This window comes from Microcaecilia unicolor, chromosome 8, assembly GCF_901765095.1.
Source record: "Microcaecilia unicolor chromosome 8, aMicUni1.1, whole genome shotgun sequence".
Classification (NCBI taxonomy): domain Eukaryota; kingdom Metazoa; phylum Chordata; class Amphibia; order Gymnophiona; family Siphonopidae; genus Microcaecilia; species Microcaecilia unicolor.
The window spans coordinates 42948644-42969429 of record NC_044038.1 but is presented as its reverse complement, the minus strand read 5'-3'; the positions used below and the strand labels follow the sequence as shown (position 1 = coordinate 42969429).

At 44.7% G+C, this 20786-nt stretch overlaps 1 long non-coding RNA gene across 1 annotated transcript; it reads left to right on the top strand.

Moving 5' to 3' along the window:
- Positions 1-755: 755 nt before the first annotated feature.
- On the top strand, positions 756-19130 carry LOC115476500. The gene is made up of 3 exons (XR_003943188.1): positions 756-768; positions 9034-9037; positions 19043-19130. It is a non-coding gene; the product is annotated as an uncharacterized LOC115476500 (long non-coding RNA).
- The last annotated feature ends 1656 nt before the right edge of the window (positions 19131-20786 follow it).

The following is a 20786-nucleotide window of genomic DNA, read 5'->3' as shown; positions in this document are numbered from 1 at the left end:
CCCCTGACTCCCCCAGTGGTCACAAACCCCCCTCCCACCACAAAATATGCCGTTTCACAACTTTTATTTTCACCCTCAAATGTCATACCCACCTCCCTGGCAGCAGTATGCAGGTCACTGGAGCAGTTATTAGGGGGTGCAATGGACTTCAGGCAGGTGGACCCAGGCCCATCCCCACCACCTGTTACACTTGTGCTGGTAAATGGGAGCCCTCCAAACCGCCCCCCCAAACCCACTGTACCCACATGTAGGTGCCCCCCTTCACCCCTTAGGGCTATAGTAATGGTGTAGACTTGTGGGTGGTGGGTTTTGAGGGGGATTTGGGGGGCTCAACACACAAGGGAAGGGTGCTATGCACCTGGGAGCTCTTTTACCTTTTTGTTTTTTTTTTGTAAAAGTGCCCCCTAGGGTGCCCGGTTGGTGTCCTGGCATGTGAGGGGGACCAGTGCACTACGACTCCTGGCCCCTCCCACGAACAAATGCCTTGGATTTATTCGTTTTTGAGCTGGGCGCTTTCATTTTCCATTATCACTGAAAAACAAAAACGCCCAGCTCACAAATTGTCGAATAAAACATGGACGTCTATTTTTTTCGAAAATACGGTTCGGTCCGCCCCTTCACGGACCCGTTCTCGGAGATAAACGCCCATGGAGATAAACGTTTTTGTTCAATTATGCCCCTCCACGTTTCTCTGATTTTTGTTATGTGTGGTTCAGTGCGGGAACCAAACTCTTTATTTCCTATAGGGATATGTATTCACTTTTCACAGTTTTGAGGAGAAATTGGTATAACTGGACCCTAACCCCTACTTCCCATAAGTACGTTTTTCAGTATTCATGAATTTGCAGTTCACATTGTTTTTGGGGGAACAATACCAACGCGAACACCGAGAACGGACTATACCAGCATTAGTCAGCATTTACATGCCAATATTTAGGTACACCAACTTATAAATGTGTGTACCAAAACACAGCATCTTAACGCATATGTATTTTGTAAGTTACATGTGTAAATGTGGGACCTACCTATTCCCCACATAATCCCCACCCATGTCAGTGGCGTAGCCACAGGTGGGCCTGGGTGGGCCAGGGCCCACCCACTTAGGGCTCAAGCCCACCCAACAGCGGCACACCCTTAGCAGTAGCGGGTGGGGATCCCAAGCTCTACCAGCTGAAGACCTCCCTCTGCTGGTGCCAAAAATGCTGGTCTCCACTTCAGCAGTTCTGAACTTCCTAAGCTGCGCATGCTCAGTTTTCAGTGCATGCCTGCTGCAGACTGCTGAGGTGAAGAGCAGCATTTTCCTGCCAGCTGAGATTTTTTTTTTTCAATTTTATATTTTTTTATTGATTCAACACAGTCAGCATTAATACAATATGCCATATTCTCATCCATTAAATCTTATAGTATGAGTATTAACCTTTAACATTCAACTCCCCCATCAATGATTTTATATTTATATAACCCCCCTTCCCCCCCCCTTTCCCCCTTTTTAAGATAACAGCGGGAGTACACTTGGTGCCCACTCACTTCTTGTCTAGGCCCATCCAAAATCCACTATCTGGCTACGCCCCTGGCCCATGTGTACACCCCCTTGCATTTGCGCACTGTATGGGGCCCTTTTACTAAGCAGTGGTAGGGCTTACGTGCGTGTAGTGTACGCCAAATCGGACCTTACACAGTGGTGGCATGGGTGCCCTGTGGTAGTTTTGAAGTTGGCACACGCTATTTCCCGCTGTAGAAAATAATTTTCTAGCGCAGTGGGTATTCCCAGCCTGATTACCGCATAAGTAGCGCATGAGCCCTTACTACTAGATCAACAGGCGGTAAGGGCTCAGGCAATAAATAGCCGCGTGCTACTTTTGATTTTACCGCACTGCCACTTACTGCCACCATTACAAAAAGCCCTTTTTCCCAGCCACAGTAAAAAAAAATGACCCAGCGCATGCTAATTTCACGTATCGATACTACCATAAGCCATGTTTTAATGCAGCTTAATAAAAGGACCTCTGTGCCAGTTGCTCTCCTATATTATACATAACGATGAGCATGTGGCTAGCACTTATGTGCAAAACTGCAAGTATTTTTATAACTTATGCATGCAGGGCCGTGCCTAGGGTCTCTGGCGCCCCCTGCAGCCTATCAGTTGGCAGCGGCGGCGGCGCCCCCCCTCCCCCCCCCCCCCCCGTGAAAATGATTGCTCACCACTTGCCACACTGACAGGAATTGTCAGCAATATTCTTAGAAACAAATTGCTATACATTGCAAAATAAGATAGCAGATGTAAATTCTCAAAGTGGACATATTCCAAACACTAAAATGAAAATAAAATGATTTTTTTCTACCTTTGTTGTCTGGTGACTTTCTTTTTCTGATCATGCTGGCCCAGTATCTGATTCTGCTGCTATCTGTCCTCTTAAACTCCGTTTCCAGGGCTTCCTTTCCATTTATTTCTTTCCTTTCCTCCTTTCTTCATTTCTGGTCCTCAGCTTCTGCCTATTTTCTTCATCCATGTGCAGTTTTTCTCCTCTCTTCCTTTTCCCTCATTTCATCTCCTTCATCTCTCTCTTCCCTCCCCTCTATGTCCAGCAATTTCTCCTCTCTCCCTGAGCCCTGCCCTCCCAATCCATGCCCATCCATGCTCCTCTGTCCCCTGCCCCCTCCATTCATCCCTTTCCAGCAATTCCCCTCTCTCCCTGAGCCCTGCCCTCCCAATCCATGCCCATCCATGCTCCTCTGTCCCCTGCCCCCTCCATTCATCCCTTTCCAGCAAGTCCCCTCTCTCCCTGAGCCCTGCCCTCCCAATCCATGCTCCTCTGTCCCCTGCCCCCTCCATTCATCCTTTTCCAGCAATTTCCCTCTCTCCCTGAGCCCTGCCCTCCCAATCCATGCCCATCCATGCTCCTCTGTCCCCTGCCCCCTCCATTCATCCCTTTCCAGCAATTCCCCTCTCTCCCTGAGCCCTGCCCTCCCAATCCATGCCCATCCATGCTCCTCTGTCCCCTGCCCCCTCCATTCATCCTTTTCCAGCAATTCCCCTCTCTCCCTTCCATGACCCCCCCTCGCATCCATGCTCCTCTCTCTCCCATGTCCCAGCCTGGCCCGCCCTCTTCTCCCCCCCCTTCGCTTCCATGCCCCCCCTTCGCATCCTTGCCCCCCCTTCACATCCTTGCTGTCGTTTCTCCCCTGCCCTCCCGCTCCCATTGTTCAACTGCCCACCCTCTTCTCTTCCCCCAACATCCCTTTTCTTTTTTTTTTCTTTTTAAATTTACCTCCATGGCGGCGGTTCCGGCAGCGCAGCGTCAGGGAAAGAGGCAGCGCTCCCGACATCTAGCCTTCCCTTCGCTGTGTTCCGCCTTCTTCTGACGTCATCCTTGACGTCAGAAGAAGGCGGAACACAGTGAAGGGAAGGCTAGAGACGTCGGGAGCGCCGCCTCCTTCCCTGATGCTGCGCTGCCGGAACCGCCACCACGGAGGTAAATTTAAAAAGAAAAGAAAAGGGATGTTGGGGGAGGGCGAGCGAGGTGAGCATGGTGTGGCGGCGCCCCCCAGAGGAAAGCGCCCCTCTGCCATGCTTACCTCGCTTACCGGGTTAGCACGGCCCTGTATGCGTGCAAATTGGCATCTAACTTTAGGTGATTGGATAGAGAATAGGGGGATATTGTGCAAAATCACAATGAGCAGCAGAATTTGCAAGTGATGGTTAAAGAGTTGTCATTGTTCCTAACTCATTTAGACCTCAGCAACATGTGCAGTCAATTGACATTAATTATAAACTATTTCATACCAACTGGTGTGTGTTATTTCAGAAAGAATAATGAAGTCAGGGCATTGCTAGTCATCCTTCAGTACTTCTTTACACTACGTTCGTTGTTTTCAAAACCAATGTATTCCGCAAATCCCCGTGTGTGTTCTTGTCTGCAGCTTATAAACTAAAGACATGACAGTGTGACTTGCATATTGTCCCCACATATCAACCACTCTTTCAATTCCTCCTATGCAAGTTTTATTTCATTCACTCGCTCGCTCTCACATAAAAGCACAAAATACGCAACTTTTCAGACACAAACATGCAATCCTGTCTGGATGGACTCACATGGTAGTGATAGCACTGCTCAGGGGCCTATAAAATTATACCTAAATCTGGGTCTGGCTGTTTGCAGTCCTTTTTTAGAGCAATGTTTGGGTGTCCTGGGGAGATTTAAGGTAGCTTTTTGTGGGGGTATGGAGGGGATGGGGCATTCTTTCAAGTGGCACCCTGCTGTTTTATAACATCGTGTTTATTGGTGACCCTTTTGCAGACAACCCTCCCTCCGCACCCCCCCCCCCCCAAGTCTGCCAAGAGCAGCTGGTTTGGCTGCTTTGCTTATGTCTTTGTTTGTATGAGTGGGGAGATGGGGTGGGTAAGAAAACAAGAATCTGGCTTTACCCCAGAAAATGTGATTTGTTTTTCCTATCAGGAGGAATACCTTTGAAGAGGAGGGTGTACACTTTATATTTATTTTTTTAATATTTTAAAATGTACTAATTCTCCTTTAAGGGTCCCCATTCACAGTGTTGCCCATTGTAACAGACACCCCTGATTCTTCCCTATAAGAGACAGAATGAGACTCATTTAAGATCCAGCCTGTAAAAAACACAACTGGATTTTTGCTTTTTTTGTATATTAGATATAGCACACATACCACTGGGTCCTAGCCACCAGCTGCTTGAATCTACAGGAGCAGGTCCTAGCTGGCTTCTACTTGCAGCCACACATAGTTGCATGTGACTGTGGATACTGCAGGATAGGCACAAAGCTCTGTGACCATAGGAGTGGATCACAACTGGGTGATCCCAGAGGTGGATTGCCTGGGGAGCCTGAGATTTTGAGCTGGCCCTAACCCTGAGAGATGATAAAAGATTTGGAGGAGGAAGAAGAGGGGGAGAGTATCACAGACCAAAATAAATGACTGGACATCACATTTTTGGGGCGATGGATTAGCGAGGACTTACCATAACACGTAACAATGGAAAGGCAAAGGACATGGTGGCCATCAGTGAAGAAAGAGAGAAAGCTCTATTGACCCTACTGCCAGCTGCACTCTGGCTTGCATCTCTCCTGGGTGACCATAAATCACCCTGTCTTCCCCTACCCTTCAGCTGGAAGTTGGGCCACCATCCTGTCTCAATTGGGGCCTTCTAAATATATGGCTGTCAGCCAAGTTGGGCCCTTAGTCATGGGCCAAGGTAGCTTTTTGAAGTCTTAATCATACACACACATAGTTCTGTCATTTATCCACACTTTCTTCCTTGCTTCCATTCCTCTCCTCCCTTAGTTCTTTGTTGCTCTCTCCCCAGATCTTCATCTCTTCCCTAGCACCTATTTTCTTTCACTTCCCCTGCTCCTATGTCTCCACCAGTTTGTCACCTCTCATTGAAATTACCTTTGTGTATTTTTAATTGACAAAGAGTTTGTCTGAAAAGGTTAATGGCCCCATGGTACTCACTTGCCTGCTTGAATTGAATGGTCTCCAGGAGACCAATAGACCTACAGAACTTTTATGTGTCAGATAACCTACTTGCAAGTGCTACTTTCCCTTCAAGCTTTGCTCAGGGTACAAGTGACTCAAAGTGCCACATGGATAAGCAATTTTAATTGCATCAAGTCCACCCAAGCAAATTCTCATGTCAGGGCATGCTTGAGAAGACTTGATACAATTAAAATTACTTATTTAGATGGAGTTTTTGCCTTATAGCAGAATTTGGAAGTTAATTCTTTGTTCTAAAGAATGTCTGTAAATCTTTGATCTTCTAGATACACTGTTCAATAGCATGGAACCACCGCTTTACTCTATCATTGCACTGCTATCATACCATAGCACCTGCTAAACTGTTGCAGATGTCTGGTGAAATCGATAGGCAATCCATGGGTAACCATGGGCAACTCTATTTAAAGTAACAGAGCAGACTAGATATTTTCCAGGAGATTTTTCATGGCAGTACTGTATTGTTACTATCATTCTATAAGACTAGGCTTTTATTTTCTTTCTCCACAGGCTGCAGCAAGAAAAGAATAAGAGGGAACAGGACAATTAATATTCAGGCCAATATGCAGCTGTCTGCTACTGTGGTCAAAAAAATATCTGAATATTCAGCTCCACTACTCAAATAGTTGTCAGAGCTGAATGTCTGAATACAGTGGTTACCAATGGAATTCATCCAGATGGTAGCAATATTCAGGGTAACTTATCCAGGTTACAGGATAGCCTATCTTATCTGGATAAGTTATCCTGATATGGGACTGAATATTGCTACCATCCGGATAAGTTCCAGAGCCATACTCCGGCTGATGGCAAAAAACAAGCAGACTAGATGGAAAAAAGACAAACCATGTATTTACTAAACAAACAAAAAAAAAGATTCAAACTGCCCGACACAGGCCATGTTTCACCCACAGTGGGTCTGCTTCAGGGGCATTAAATGGTGGCCATTAGATTTGTGGGCGAAACACACCTGTGTTGGGTAGTTTGAACCTTTTTTTTTGTTTTTTGCCATCGTATTGTAGTTTGCGGATCATTTGCCCTGTTGCTTTCTGGGACCCCCATACTCCGGTCGACACTCAGCATGAATTAGTCGGCCAGGAATGGCTGCCAACTGGTTAACTCGCTTGTCGGCAGCTAACTGGTCATTTTTAGCGGCACTTAACTGGTTATCTTTGCTGAAAATGATCGGTTAACGCCGAAGTGCAAATCATCTATGTTGAGGGTGTTGAGGGTGTTCTGGAGGTGTTTAGGAGGCATAGTCCAGGTAGCTATCAATTTTCAGAGCTAACTGGTCAGTGTTAATGCATAAATAAGACCACATAAATAGCAGTCTTATCTTTGGGGCCCTTTTACAAAGCGGTGGTAAACACAATGTGGGCGTACCGCATGTCAATTTGTAACTACTGCCGGCCCAATCTGGGCACTTGTGGTAGTTCTGCCACCAGCGTGCACCATTTCCCATGCTGGGGAAAATAGGGCTTGATTTTTTTGAGCAGCGATTACCCGGCGGTAATTAGGCAGAAACATGTGCTACCCAGTTAACGCCGTGTTACCGAGGGAGCCCTTACTGCCACCTCAGTGTGTGGCGTAAGTGCTCCCCCCCCCCCCCACGGCCATGCGGTAAGAGCAATCTTACCACATGGTCATGTATTTTTTTTCAGCCTTTTTACCTGCTGTGGTAAAAAGAGCCTCAGCGTACGGTAAATATGGCCGCTGCCGCAGGGCCCTTTTTACCGCAGCTTGGTAAAAGGGCCCCTTTAGGCACCAACACATGGCTAGTTAGCTCTGAATATCAAGTTTAATGGGTATGTGCTAGCTGACTAAAAAAAAAAAAATGGATATTCAACGCCAGCAGTCAGATATGGCCCAGCATTGAATATCCAGGTTTAAGGCCAGCAGCAGACATCAACGGCAATGCCCACCACTGGCTGAATTTCAGGGGAACTAAGTCAGCCCATGTTCAACCCTGGCATTATTTGCATAACCTTGAGGTGGTGTTTAGGGATATTCAGAGGCACTATCTGGAAAGGGCTTTTGAACATTCCGGTATACAGTACTTATCCGGATTAGCAGGTGCTGTTTTAGATATTGACCTGGTAATTTTAGTTTTATTTTCCTGTCAGTGTGCAGGTGTAGTAAAAAGATGGCAATCTATGAAAATGAGAGAGAGAGAGAGAGAGAAAAGCATTATAGCAACCACTGGTCCTCTTAAAGGGAATTTTTCTCTCTTTAAAGTCCTCATCCATGTTGCTGCCTGTGGTAAGAAAGTTTCCTAGCAATAAGGCAAGTCTGCAACAATACACCTATATACCTAAGGGACACCCAAGGGTCACGTATGTGGTACCCATTCTATAAAGGAACACATGTGCTTCTTTCCTTTACAGAATACTAGGATAACAGATCAAATATATCATTCCATGAGTGGTGGAACTTACTATGTTCTTTTCAACGCTATGAGGAAATAGTTGCTTTAAAGAAAGGTCACATTTTATCTTTCCTTAAGACTTGGTCTATATTAGACAACTATTGTCAATTACCCCTACCAAAAAAAAAAAAAAACACTTGGCTGTATTATCCATTATGTTCATTCCTGACCTGATATTTTCTCTTTTTCACTCTATATTTCTATTATCCATAGCAATGTTGTGATCCATATCAATGTTTTGTTTGCTTGTTAATACTGTTTACACTATTTTGGCCTTTTGCTATTTGGACTTCTTCTGTAACTTGCAGACTCCTTCAGTTATGTTGTACTTTATACAAACTGTCATAAATAAAAATTTAAAAAAAAACATATGTGCCTATAATTTAGGTGTGAGCATTTATACCAGCAATACAGCTGCCATAAACGGTCATGCCTTTCATTTATAGGACGCACTGGTAAATTGTTCTAGGAAAAGGTGCCTAAATGCAGTGGCATGTAATTTAAAGTTGGACATTCACATGAGAAGAGTCTGGGTGAAACATGCATGCATAGCTGAAAGTTTGGCATTTACGCTCATAAATTCACATATTTGTCAATATTCTGGGGTATTCACATGCCTACCAGGCAGTCCTAAGTGAGGGCACCCCCATTATAAAAGTACCTCCTTTGAGCCTGAGACTGGTAAAAGGACATCAGCATGAGATCAATTCACATCTTTAACTTCTAAGAACTCTTTTTTTTTTCTTTGTCTCCACCAACAGAAAATAATTTGTCACTAAATCCCCTGAAATATAGTCAGCACTAGTTAATCCAGCCTTGGTTTATCTGTACAGTCTGTTTGTAGTCCCAAAGGCTTCTGTAATCACCTGTCTTACCAGAGGGGCTATATGTGTTTTTAACTGGTGAACCTGAAGTAATGTGTAAATTGTTTTTCATTAAACAGGATTGTATGGGAGTAATTATATAAAGGATTTTCAACATGCATATTACAAACTATGCTTGTAAAATGCCCCTTTAACAATTATCCCCACCTACAAGTATGTGTGGTGACAAGAACATGCATTCATGAACATGCTTCAGGTGTAGACAGGTTCAGGCTGAGGTTTAGGTGAAACACAAGAGGATTCACAATGTGTGCAGTTTTTATATAATGTGTGTGTATATACAGAACTCAAAGCTAAAGAAACAGTGTTACATTCAAAAATCAGATATCATAGTCTACTAACCTAATTGAATTACCTATCATTTAACATCTCCTTCATTAGTTTCACAGCTGAGTATCACCTATATAAAACTTAAGTCACCCTTGACTCATAAGTGAAGACAACAATGCCATAAACAAAAAAACTGGTAAAATATATGAAAGAACAGATGCTCGAGTGGAGTGGAACAGGTAGAGGTGAATCACTTGTTCACTGTTTCCAAAAATACTAGGACTAGGGGGCTGTAGATATGGGACAATGTAAATTTAAAACAAATCGGAGAAAATATTTTTTCACTCAACATGTAATGAAACGCTGGAATTCATTGCCAGGAAATGTGGTAAAAAGCAGTTAGCTTAGCAGGGTTTCAAAAAAGGATAATTTCCTAAAAGTTCATAAGCCATTATTAAGATGGATTTGGGGAAATCCACTGCTTATTTCTAGGAGAAGCAGCATAAAATTGGTTTTACTGTTCTGGGATCTTGCTAGCTACTTGTGACCTGGCATGGCCACTGTTGGAAACAGGATACTGGGCTTGATGGACCTTTGGTCTGTCCCAGTGTGGCAACGCTTATGTTGTTATGGTAAAAGCTCCACATGCTATAACGGCATGAACCTGAACTTATTACCAAAATACTTTCCACTTCTCTGCCAGCATCAAAGGGCATCTCTATCATGAGCAACACTGATCACTAGTCAGTAGTAACTCTCTCACTGTGAACCACCTAAAATCGGTTGCTTACTTCCAGAAAATTAAACATTGTTCTTTATTGAACAGATTCTCTGCATGCCTTTTGTTGACTAATGAGCACAAATACATTTTTTAGCCATTATCACTGTAAGTGCTTTCACATACTTATGAGCTCTGCAAATAGAAGACACAAACTTCCAGATTCTATATCAAGCGTGGTGAGTGATAATTGGCCAATAATCAGTGATAATTGGCCAATAACAACCAAATATCATCACTAACTGGCAATTGAAATTTACACGTGCGTCTTTTTAGGTGTATTCTAAAAAAAGGCATGCGTAAATTCTAATACACATAGCTGAAAAGGGGCGTGGCCATGGGAGGATTGTGGGCGTGTTTGGGGAATTACTCAAATTTATGTACATTATAGAATTCAGGGGAATACGCCTACAGTTAAGTACGGGTATTTACACCGGGTTGATTCCAATTGAGTATTAAGTATTGAGAGGTATATGCATGCTACAATGTTTGTATTCTGTACATTTACATATGTAACACATGCAGAAAAATAATTTCTTCATTAAAAAATTGTCCATTTTGGGCCAGATTCTGTAAATGGTCTCTAAAATATAAACAGGTCCAAAAAAAGCATTTAGTGATATTCTATATAACATACCTAAAGTTATATGCACTATATAGAATAGCGCATTGGGCTGGGAAATGCACCGCTAACTCCAGACTTCGTTCCTTTTATCTTGCGGCACCTTATGCCTGGAACCGTCTTCCCGAACCCATATGTCTAGCTCCATCTCTACCTGTTTTTAAATCTATGCTGAAAGCTCACCTTTTCACTACTGCCTTTGGCTCCTAACCGCTACTCATTTGCCCTCCTCCTCCCCTGTTCCTCTTTACCCTGTAATTCCCTTGCCCATAATGTCTTGTCTGTCTGTTTTACCTAGATTGTAAGCTCTTTGAGCAGGGACTGTCTCTCTATGTCAAATGTTCAGCGCTGCGTGCATCTGGTAGCACTATATAAATGCTATTAGTAGTAGTAGGTGCGGCCATTTATGTCACTCAAGTCCACCAAGTAGAGACGCCGCTTCAGACAGGCTGTGGTTTGCTGTTCCTCTGGTCCCGCCCTCATTTCCTGTTTGCGGAAGGGCGGGACCACAGGAACAGCGAACCACAGCCTCTCTGAAACGGCGTCTGTACTTGGTGGACTTAAGTGTTGCCGGCCAAGCAGGAGGTAAAACTTTTTAAACACCAGCTGCCACGTACGAAGGGCTGGGGCACTCGCACACGTCCTCCTTGCACTCGGAGGCCACAGAGACAGAGGGAGGGGGTGACGTATGGGGGGGGGGGCGGACTGCTGAACTGGGAGTGGATGGAGATGGTGGTGCGAACTTGTAGCACCCGTGCTTGAGTCGTGTCGCGGTTTCCCAGGGAACATGGTGACATCACCGGAAGGCTTCAGACATTACGAACCGGGCTTCAACTTTCTGGCAGTCAGCTTCAGAACGTTGGAGGTGCAAATTATTATAGTAGACTAGGATAAAAGGCCTGTTTCTGAAACCAATGAAACGGGCGCTTGCAAAGTATAGCCTTTCTGCAATTAATGTTTTGAAAGGGATTGTTAGGCTAAATGTGTTCTCACCCTCCCTCCCTCACTCCGAGTTGCAGGGCTGTTCCCTCCCTCCCTCACTCCGAGTTGCAGGGCCGTTCCCTCCCTCCGCTCCTCCGAGTTGCAGGGCCATGTCCCCCCTCTCTGCCTCCCTCCATCCGAGTTCCAGAGTTGTCCCCTCCCTCCAAGTTCCAGGGTCCCCCTTCTGTCCAAGTTCCAGGGTCCCCCCTCCTTCCCTCCCTCCAAGTTCCAGGATCTCCCTTCCCTCCCTCCAAGTTCCAGGGTCCCCCTTCTGTCCAAGTTCCAGGGTCCCCCCTCCTTCCCTCCCTCCAAGTTCCAGGGTCCCCCTTCCCTCCAAGTTCCAGGGTCCCCCCTCCCTCCCTCCCTCCCTCCCTCCAAATTCCAGAGCAGGGTCCCCCTTCCCTCCCTCCAAGCTCCAGAGTCCCCTCCAAGTTCCAGGGACCCCCTCCCTCCCTTCCTCCCTCCCTCCAAGTTCCAGTGTCACCCTCCCTCCCTCCATGTTCCAGGGTCCCCCCTCTTCCTCCCTTCCTCCCTCGCAGTTCCAGCGTCCCCCCTCCCTCCGATTTCCAGGGCCCTCCCTGCCTTCCTCCGAGTTCCAGCAGCTGCTGATACTCCTTCGTTCTGAGAGGTCCGTGATGCGTGTGACGTTACATTTCGTTGCGTAGCGACGGATGAGCAATGCGATTCGGTGTCAGTGCTCCACCCTCAACATCATCACGTTGTGACGCGAGGGTGGGCAGACACTCATGGGCAAAAAGCGATCTACACAACTACATCTTCCGGTTTCAGGCTTCTGGCTTCCGGCTTCATTAGAACGTCGAAGGTGTGTTTTATATAGAGAGATTATGATTTATTTACCTCACTTTTTGAAGGAATTGACTCAAGGCGGTGTACAGTAAGAATAGATCAAACATGAGCAATAGGCAATTATTAGAGCAGTAAAAATATTCGAACAACAATACAAAGTATGGCATGGTATACTACTTGCAATGACAACACATGTACTAGAATATTATAATTGGTAGTGAATTTGCAGTAGAGGTAAAGAAATTTGGTGGCGAAGCTCAAATGCAGATATACAAATGGAATTTTGTTTAATTTACAAATCCTTCCATTCTATTGGCATTGTAGTTTACAAATGATTTATGGCACACAGAACTTGGACTAATTTGAGTCAAATAATTGTTCAAGAAACCCTGGGCAATTTACAGTATAATCTCAGGGTTTTTTAATGCTTGGCTACAAACTTCTGTACTACTGTATACACCTGGGATATAGAAATGCCAATAGGAAGATTTCTGCCACAACACAATCTTTATTGGATTTAATTGCCACTGGTAAAGATATTTTAAGTTGTCAAATTAATTCTATTAACTACTTGATAAGAATCCTAGCTGGAGAAAATAAGAAAGCTTTATTGGTGCTTTTCAGTCACCCCAATATTGACTGAGTAAATTTGATTTCTCGCTGATGGTATTTGTTTCATTTTCTTCTAATAATTCTGAATTATTACAGCATGCTTCATTAATAGGGAAGTGCACAAAGCAAATCTTTTTGATCTGTTTTCTGTTCATGTGGACTTTCCCCTTGATTTTCAGACTTTTTCAGTTTAACACATTCATTTGTATGCATTTTTAACGTGTTAGAACTGTTAATGTGTGCAGATTGCCATCACTATTTTTATTTCTTTTGATTATGATATACAATAAATTTACACAAATATGGTGCTAGGATTAGGCCTGTTGGAGCAATGGGCTAGAGATTTTAAACTAAAATTAAATGGTGATATGATGAAGTTACTGATATTGGGCAGCACTCGTAGGAAAATCAAATGTCAGAGACTGAACATAAATGGAATTACCTTTAATATAGAATCCAAACTTAAAATATTGGGAGTTATTTTGGACAGTTTTCTAACATTTGAACCACAGATATCTGCAAATTCTACCAAAGTTTTTCATTTATTATAGAAATTGGGGAGAATTAGAGTGGATTTAGATCAGCACTCTTTTCAACTGATAGTACAATTCATGGTGCAAAATACAGTTGCACTTTTGATCTATAAATTTCTAACTTCTAAAAGGTGACACCATTGTTCCTGGAACTCCATTGGCTTCCAGTGAGAGCCTGTGCTGTTTTCAAAGTTTGCTCATTAGTCCATTTAATTATATTAGGACTAGGCCCGAGTCACATGTTTCAGCTCATTGAATTACCAACTAGAAATTCTGCGGTTTCAGCAAGATCTTATATGTTTCAATCATTATTAAGGTTTAACACAATCAGCTGTTATATTTCACATTGCATAATTAGTTTTCACAGTTAACTGTTGACATATCATCGTATTTATATTTTTAGTTTCCCCCCCCTAAACTCCCCCTACCCTCCCCGTTCCCTACCCCCTTCTTCCCCCTCCCCTCCTTCCCCTTCTGTGTCCAATAACAAGTAGAGGCAGCGGGAGCAGCAGCAACAAGGATTATAGGTTCAGTATCTGGCTCTGGGCTGTTGGGGTCAAAGTTTCCCAAAAGGGTGCCCATCTGCATTCAAATTGCTGTTTTCTCAGCTGAGACTAGCAAGATCTTAGTTGACATTACATTATCATCACTCCAAGAAAGTCAAATGTAAAAGAATGTTTGTAGTAAGTTTTTTGTAACAAAGCCACTTTTTGGTGGAACGCACTACCGATCACTATTAGATTTGAATTGAACCACAACAGTTTTATACAAGGTTGGTTAACAGGCAATTGCTTCTGTTAGAAGATTATAAATGGATAATCAATAGCTATTTCCTTTTGATAATGTATTTTCCTAGGTATGCTTAGCCTCTTGCTTGTAAACCACATTGAACTCCTTTGGGGCTAGTGCGGGATAGAAGTGTCGAATTGTATTGCGTTGTATTAATGCATGTTGATTCATGTTAGAATAATTTTGTGGATACTATCTGGTCAATATTCAGCCAGTAGCGATCAGAGGTTTCATAGGCGCTTACTGTAGCCAGCTAAGTTAGCCCCAGATATTCAATGCCAGGTCATTTGCAGGTTACCACCATTGAATATCTGAACATGTGCTAGGTGCCAGGACTTATGCGGGTCCTGGCCGATATTCATCTGGGACCCGCATTGGAGGAACACCATATTCCACCTCCCCCGGTTCTGATCCCGATTCCTCCCCATAATTACATAGCATCCTCCCAATTCTCCAAAGTACATGGCCACCTTATGGAGCTCAATACAGGCAGAGAGGGTAATACAGTATACAAACAGAGAAACCAACTGGACCTTCAAGAATGGGACAACAGGAGTACTTTATTAGTCAAAGACCCGACACGGGCCGTGTTTCGGCGCCAAAAAGGCGCCTGCCTCAGGGGTCAAATTGTAGATATAGCGATCATACAGAATTCAGATTGTAAGTGCCTATATAAAAACAGTCCTTCTGCTTGTCCAAACTCGCCCAAGTTTAATCTATACAAGCAACCAAAAATCCCACAGCTTGCCTTCTCGGTGCCCTGTCCCGTATGAAGTTGTGTCATACGGGACAGGGCACCGAGAAGGCAAGCTGTGGCGAGTTTGGACAAGCAGAAGGACTGTTTTTATATAGGCACTTACAATCTGAATTCTGTATGATCGCTATATCTACAATTTGACCCCTGAGGCAGGCGCCTTTTTGGCGCCGAAACACGGCCCGTGTCGGGTCTTTGACTAATAAAGTACTCCTGTTGTCCCATTCTTGAAGGTCCAGTGTTGCTTTTTTCTTTTGGCACCTTATGGAGCTCCCCAGAGACCATTTTTAAAAAATCTATTACCTTAAATCTTGATTTACTTATGGAATTTTATTTTATGCTGAACCTTAATTTGTAAACCATTTTGATTGACTTGTGTAAAGAGACAGTATATCAAGTATGATAAATAAAATAAAAAAAAAAAATCACTTCCTGTGGAAGCACTCTCACCCTCACAGGCTTCCTCAGACCTACCTTCACCATCTCTTGTGGTCTAGTGGTCTTCAGGCAGGAATGACCCCTAATTGCTCCTGCCTATGTCAGCTCTGGTCTCAATATGGTTGCTACAACCTCTAGTGGCAGTCTGGTGGTGCTGCAGTAGAGGGCATAACAGCCATTTTGAGTCTGGCATGGGAAAAAAAGTAACTGGGGGTTGATTCTATCTGAAGACCACTAGACCACCATGGAAGGTGATGGTAGACCCAGGGAAGCCTACAGGCGGTGGTGCTGGGGGGTGATTCCAGAGGAAACAATTTTCTGTGAAGGGGAGTTCCAGGAGGAGACCATATTCTTTGGGGGCGAGGGGGTTACCTTTTGGCCTGGAGGAGGAGCAAGGGGAGAACACAGGAATCTGCTGGTCATGATCCTGAAGTTATGCGAGTGCCAGCAAATATTCAGTGCTAAGCAAAGTTAGGAGAGCCTTTTGTGCAGTCCTGTTTGGTTGCTTAGCTATGTGAGCACCGGCAATGAATACCACATTCCTTCCAGCATCTCCCTGGCCCTATCCCAGAATGCCTGTCCACTGCCTGATTTCACTTTCTGTGGTTAGAGCCAATATTCAGTGGCACTGCTCAGCTAACTGCCTCTGAATATCGGAAGCATTTGACCCCTAATTTTCTTTATCTTGTCATCAACTGGATTGAATTACTACTGCTACTAATCATTTATATAGCACTACTAGATGTACGTAGTGCTGTACACATTATCAGGGCCACCGAGGGGGGGGCTGGGGGGACAAAATTCCCCAGTGCCGGGCCCTCACGGAAACTGGAATTTACATCAGACGAGGGTGGGACACAGTGAGGGAAGGCCCCGAAGGAAGGCAATCTGCCTTTCCAAATGGAGCTGAGGCGCTGCCGATTTTAATGCAGGGGGCCCGGTGGCGGACAGAGCCGAAGGCTGGCAGGTGAGACCGGGGACTACAGCGGCGGTGGGGGGGGGGGGGGGCCAGGGTGTCAGCGGGGGGGCGGACTTGCCCTGGGCCCAGCTTAGTCTCTCGGCGGCCCTGCACATTATATGCAGGTACTTTCTCTTTCCCTAGAGGGCTCACAATCTAAGTCTTTGTACCTGTGGCAATGGAGGGTTAAGTGACTTACCCAAGGTCACAAGGAGCTGCAGAAAGATTCGAACCCAGATTGCCAGAATCAAAGCCCACTGCACTAGCCATTAGGATACTCCTCCACTGAATTAAGAATGGGATTAAGGACTGGAGTTTATTCTTGGTAACTGGCAGCCTCGGGTTTAACTCTTTGAATATACAGGGCCAAAATTAACATGACGTAGATGCCAAAATAAGGGGCCAAAATAGAGGCCAAATTAATTAACAATGTACGTATATAGTTCATTTATTAGTTGGTTTAGGTCATCACAGGAAAAAATATATATATGTCAAACACTTTCATTCAGTCTTGGCCTCAAAGTACTAGAAACTTTGATTAGCCTATGAATGGGTAGGAGATAGTAGTGTATTACTACACTTACAGTATATAAATTGGCTTGGAAGGTTAAATGGAGAAACCTTCATCATCTTCTCATGTCCATTCACCAAACCCATATTTCTTTCCACTGTTGAGCAGATAATTGTTACCCTAAGAAATCAAAGTGCGGTGTATTGCTCCATGGAAGTCATGTTTTTACCCAAAGGAGCAATAATTTTCATTATAAGCTGATAAAGGCTAGTCAATATTTATTTTAATGAACTTCAACTGAAAGCAGAGTTGATTTAAACTGTGCTGCAAGGCAAAAGTGTCTCCAATGACAGAAGGCACCATGGTGATAGGGTGCAAAGGAAAAATTAGAATTTTGTTTCAGTTCTTCAAAAATTCTTGAGCCATATAAAAAATTTTAAAACAAAAAAAGATTTGCGAGAATGAGAAGATTTACTCTGTATATTCTTTGGGGTTTTTTTTGTTTGTTTTATGGGGTTTTTTATCTAAACCATTTGAATTTTCAGACTCATAGTTGATAATTTTATTGCTTAGCAACCACGGATTCTTTTACAGCAACAGCAGCAGGAGTCATGTGGTCTTAATCAGAAAGAAAAGACAGTGTGTAAAGGAACAACCTGTAGTGTTTTAAGCTTTAGACATGAGAATCCAAAGAAAAATTAGATCTCATATACTAGCTTACAATATTAACCTCACTAACATCATGGTGGAGAAAGGACATAGTTCAGCAAGTACATTCATTTTAACACTCAACATAGTTCACTTAATGGATACTGTTTATTAAAGTAAGTAAAATTTGCCATTTAACACACTTTAACTGCAAAAATTAATGCATAATAAGTGCAAAGGCTGTGTGTTGTGGGCATGTCTGGTATATCACCTGCAGTTACTCACATAAAAGCTCTGCACTGTACCTTAACAGAGCTGTCACGAAACACCTAGCCACCCTCCTGGGGTTACCCTGTGGCCACTTAGAGGGTCTATCCCAGTAGCGTAGCCAGAGTTCAATTTTTAGATGGGCCTGGAGGTGAATTGGGTGGGCACGGGCCTTGCATTTCCTATCCACCTGCTGCCCTCCTTCCCCCCCCCCCCACCTCACTCACCCACCCACTAAACTGTTTCAAACCCAGGGCATTTGGCAGTGTTCTTCCAGATGCCGATAGCCCCCTGCACATGGTCAGTTCTGGTCACTTTTACTGCCCTGAAGCGCCGTTCTCCCTCTAGCACTGGCGATTCCTATAGTCAGCCTTCCCAACTTTGTGGAAAACAGGAAGTTGCAGAGTAGGCGGGACGCGCCTGAGAAGAGGCCCCGACAACGCACGCTGGCAGAAGGCTGGCTATGGGAATCGCCGGTGCTGGAGGGAGAACGGTGCTTCAGGGCAGTAAAAGTGAGTAGATCACACGGACGGGGAGAGCGGGCAAAAGAGGCAGGAAAAGATTGGAGCCTCGTTTGGGAGAGCTATGCCACTGATTGGGTTGGGGCTAGTTAGGGTGGGCGGGCCTGGAGCAAAAGTGGCTGGGCCTGGGCCTGTCCAGGCCCGCCCGTGGCTACGCCCCTATCCACAGCACAGCTGAGGTCTGCCTGCACCTGCCACCTGTGCTCTACACTAGCACCCTTCTCCCATCAACTGGGTCACAGCCGCCTCTGGACGAGTCTCTCAAATTATTCCCAGTGATTTCTAGGTTACTGGGGCCACACTTCCAGTGGTCCCACTGTTCCCAGAAAGCACCCACAGACCCAACACACAAACTACCACGATTCTTTATCAGTGCAGACAAAGAATCAACAAACTAAACAGGTTTATTGTCACGCTTGAACAATGAACAAAAAAAACGTACAATCAACAAACAATAACAGGTAGCTGAAATATGGATCAATTATAACACTAACTAAACATTATAATTATAGTACTGTCTAAACAGTACCTGGGAAGGTCAGAACATATAACTGTTCACTGAGCCTCAGCAAAAAGATCTGCCTCGCTGTTTTCCCAGACTGAAACTGAAGCAACAGCCAACAACTGCTGGGTAATTTCAAACTCCAGGCCAATCAGAGCCCAGTCAACAAGTTTTAAAAGTATATTGCTCACAGTACTATAGATTCACATCTTCACTTCAGCTTTAACATAAAACATGCACCACCTGCTGGCCAAGCTAGAGAAATGCTCTTCAAGGTTTAATAAAGGGAATTTTACAGGATTAAAACACACTGTTCTGTCACAAGGGCAATTCTATAACTTGGCACCAAGATGAAGGTGCCACAAGGGGGAACAAGGGGGAGCACCATGCCTTAAGCCATTGTAGAATACTAGTGCAAAGCCACCTTGATGCATTGAAATATAGGTTCTCCTACTTAGGATAGGTCAATGGCTCATGTAACTTGGCACACCTAAATGCATGCAACTGCTCATGGCCTGCTTATGCTCTGCCCATGCTTATGATCCCTCACAGTTATGAACTAAGCAACTTTGGCTTGTACCAGTGACATAGCCCCCCCCCCCCCACTTTGGGCTCAGGCCTCCTCCAAACCTACAGTACCCCATTAAGTGGTTGGTGGCAGGGGTAGACTGACCATTCAGATAACCGGGCAGTGCCCGAAGGCCCAGAGAAGTTGGGGGCCCAGTACCTCCTCCCCATATGACCAACATCTCTCGCCCCTTTGTACCCAGGTCTGGCACTCCCCCTTTCTCTCCCCCTCCTCCACTCCAGCATTTCCCCTTTTCCTATGTCTCTGACCCCCCCCCCCCCCGTGCACATATCTCAAAAGCTCCCTTCTTCATATAGGGTCTCGGCATAGGCTGTGTGCTGCTAACCAGAACCTTCTCTCTGTCATGGCTCACCCCTTTCTGATGTAACTTCCTGCTTCTGCAAAGGCAGACCGCAGCAGAGAGAAGATTCCGGTCAACGGTAGACAGCCTATGCCGGTGTCCTGCACGAAGAAAGGAAATTTTGAGGTAAATGCAGAGGGGATGGAGGAGAAAGGGGGAGATGATGACCTTGGGAGGGAGACAGATGTTGGACCTGGGGAAGGGAGAGAGGGAGGCAGAGATGTTGGACCTGGATGTGGGGGAAGGGGCAGAGATGGTGCACCAAGGGGGATGGAGAGTCAAAGAAAATGCACCTGTGGGAGGGAGAAAGAACAAGGGGAGAGATGTTGCATCTGGAGAGGGAGAGGGGGGAAGATATTGGATCTGGGGAGGGAAGGAAGATATTGGATCTGGGGAAGGGGGAGAGATGTTGAATCTGAGGGGATGGAGGGAGAGAGAGGGAGAGATATGGGACCCAGGGGAAGCTCAAAAAATAAAGGAAAAGTAGAAACTATCACTAATATATACTCAATTTTCTACTATAGACAACCCTGTATTGCAGGTGCCAGTGCACATGTATGTATGAAAAAATACGTGGAGAAAAAAAGACTTCAGAGCCCTCAGGAATAATTCTCTTTACAATGATATATTCAAAACAAGAGAACTCCTTACTTCAATCATTAGTCTTCACAAAAAAAACTCCACTCTTCTGATTCACAAAATACTAGTGCATGCACTTCAAACAATACAAAAGGTAGAGGCTGTTTTTCCCGCCATAAAGCCGGTGAACACTATCAAAATTATAACTTAGCTTGTATCTTCTAAATGTCCATTCTTTTCCAAAATGTCAGCTACAGAAACGCCCAACAGGAGAACCCTGTTTCGCCACCACCGGGCTATTTCAAGGGCTAGTATTTTCTTTCTTCAAACAATATTATTCCACCACTGCTTTGCCCCTTAATGGCGTCTTTAAACTTCGAATGGCTTCCTTACTCATTATATAACTGACTCTCCCCCGTCACTTCCTCTGACGTCATATCCTTCTTGACGTCCAAT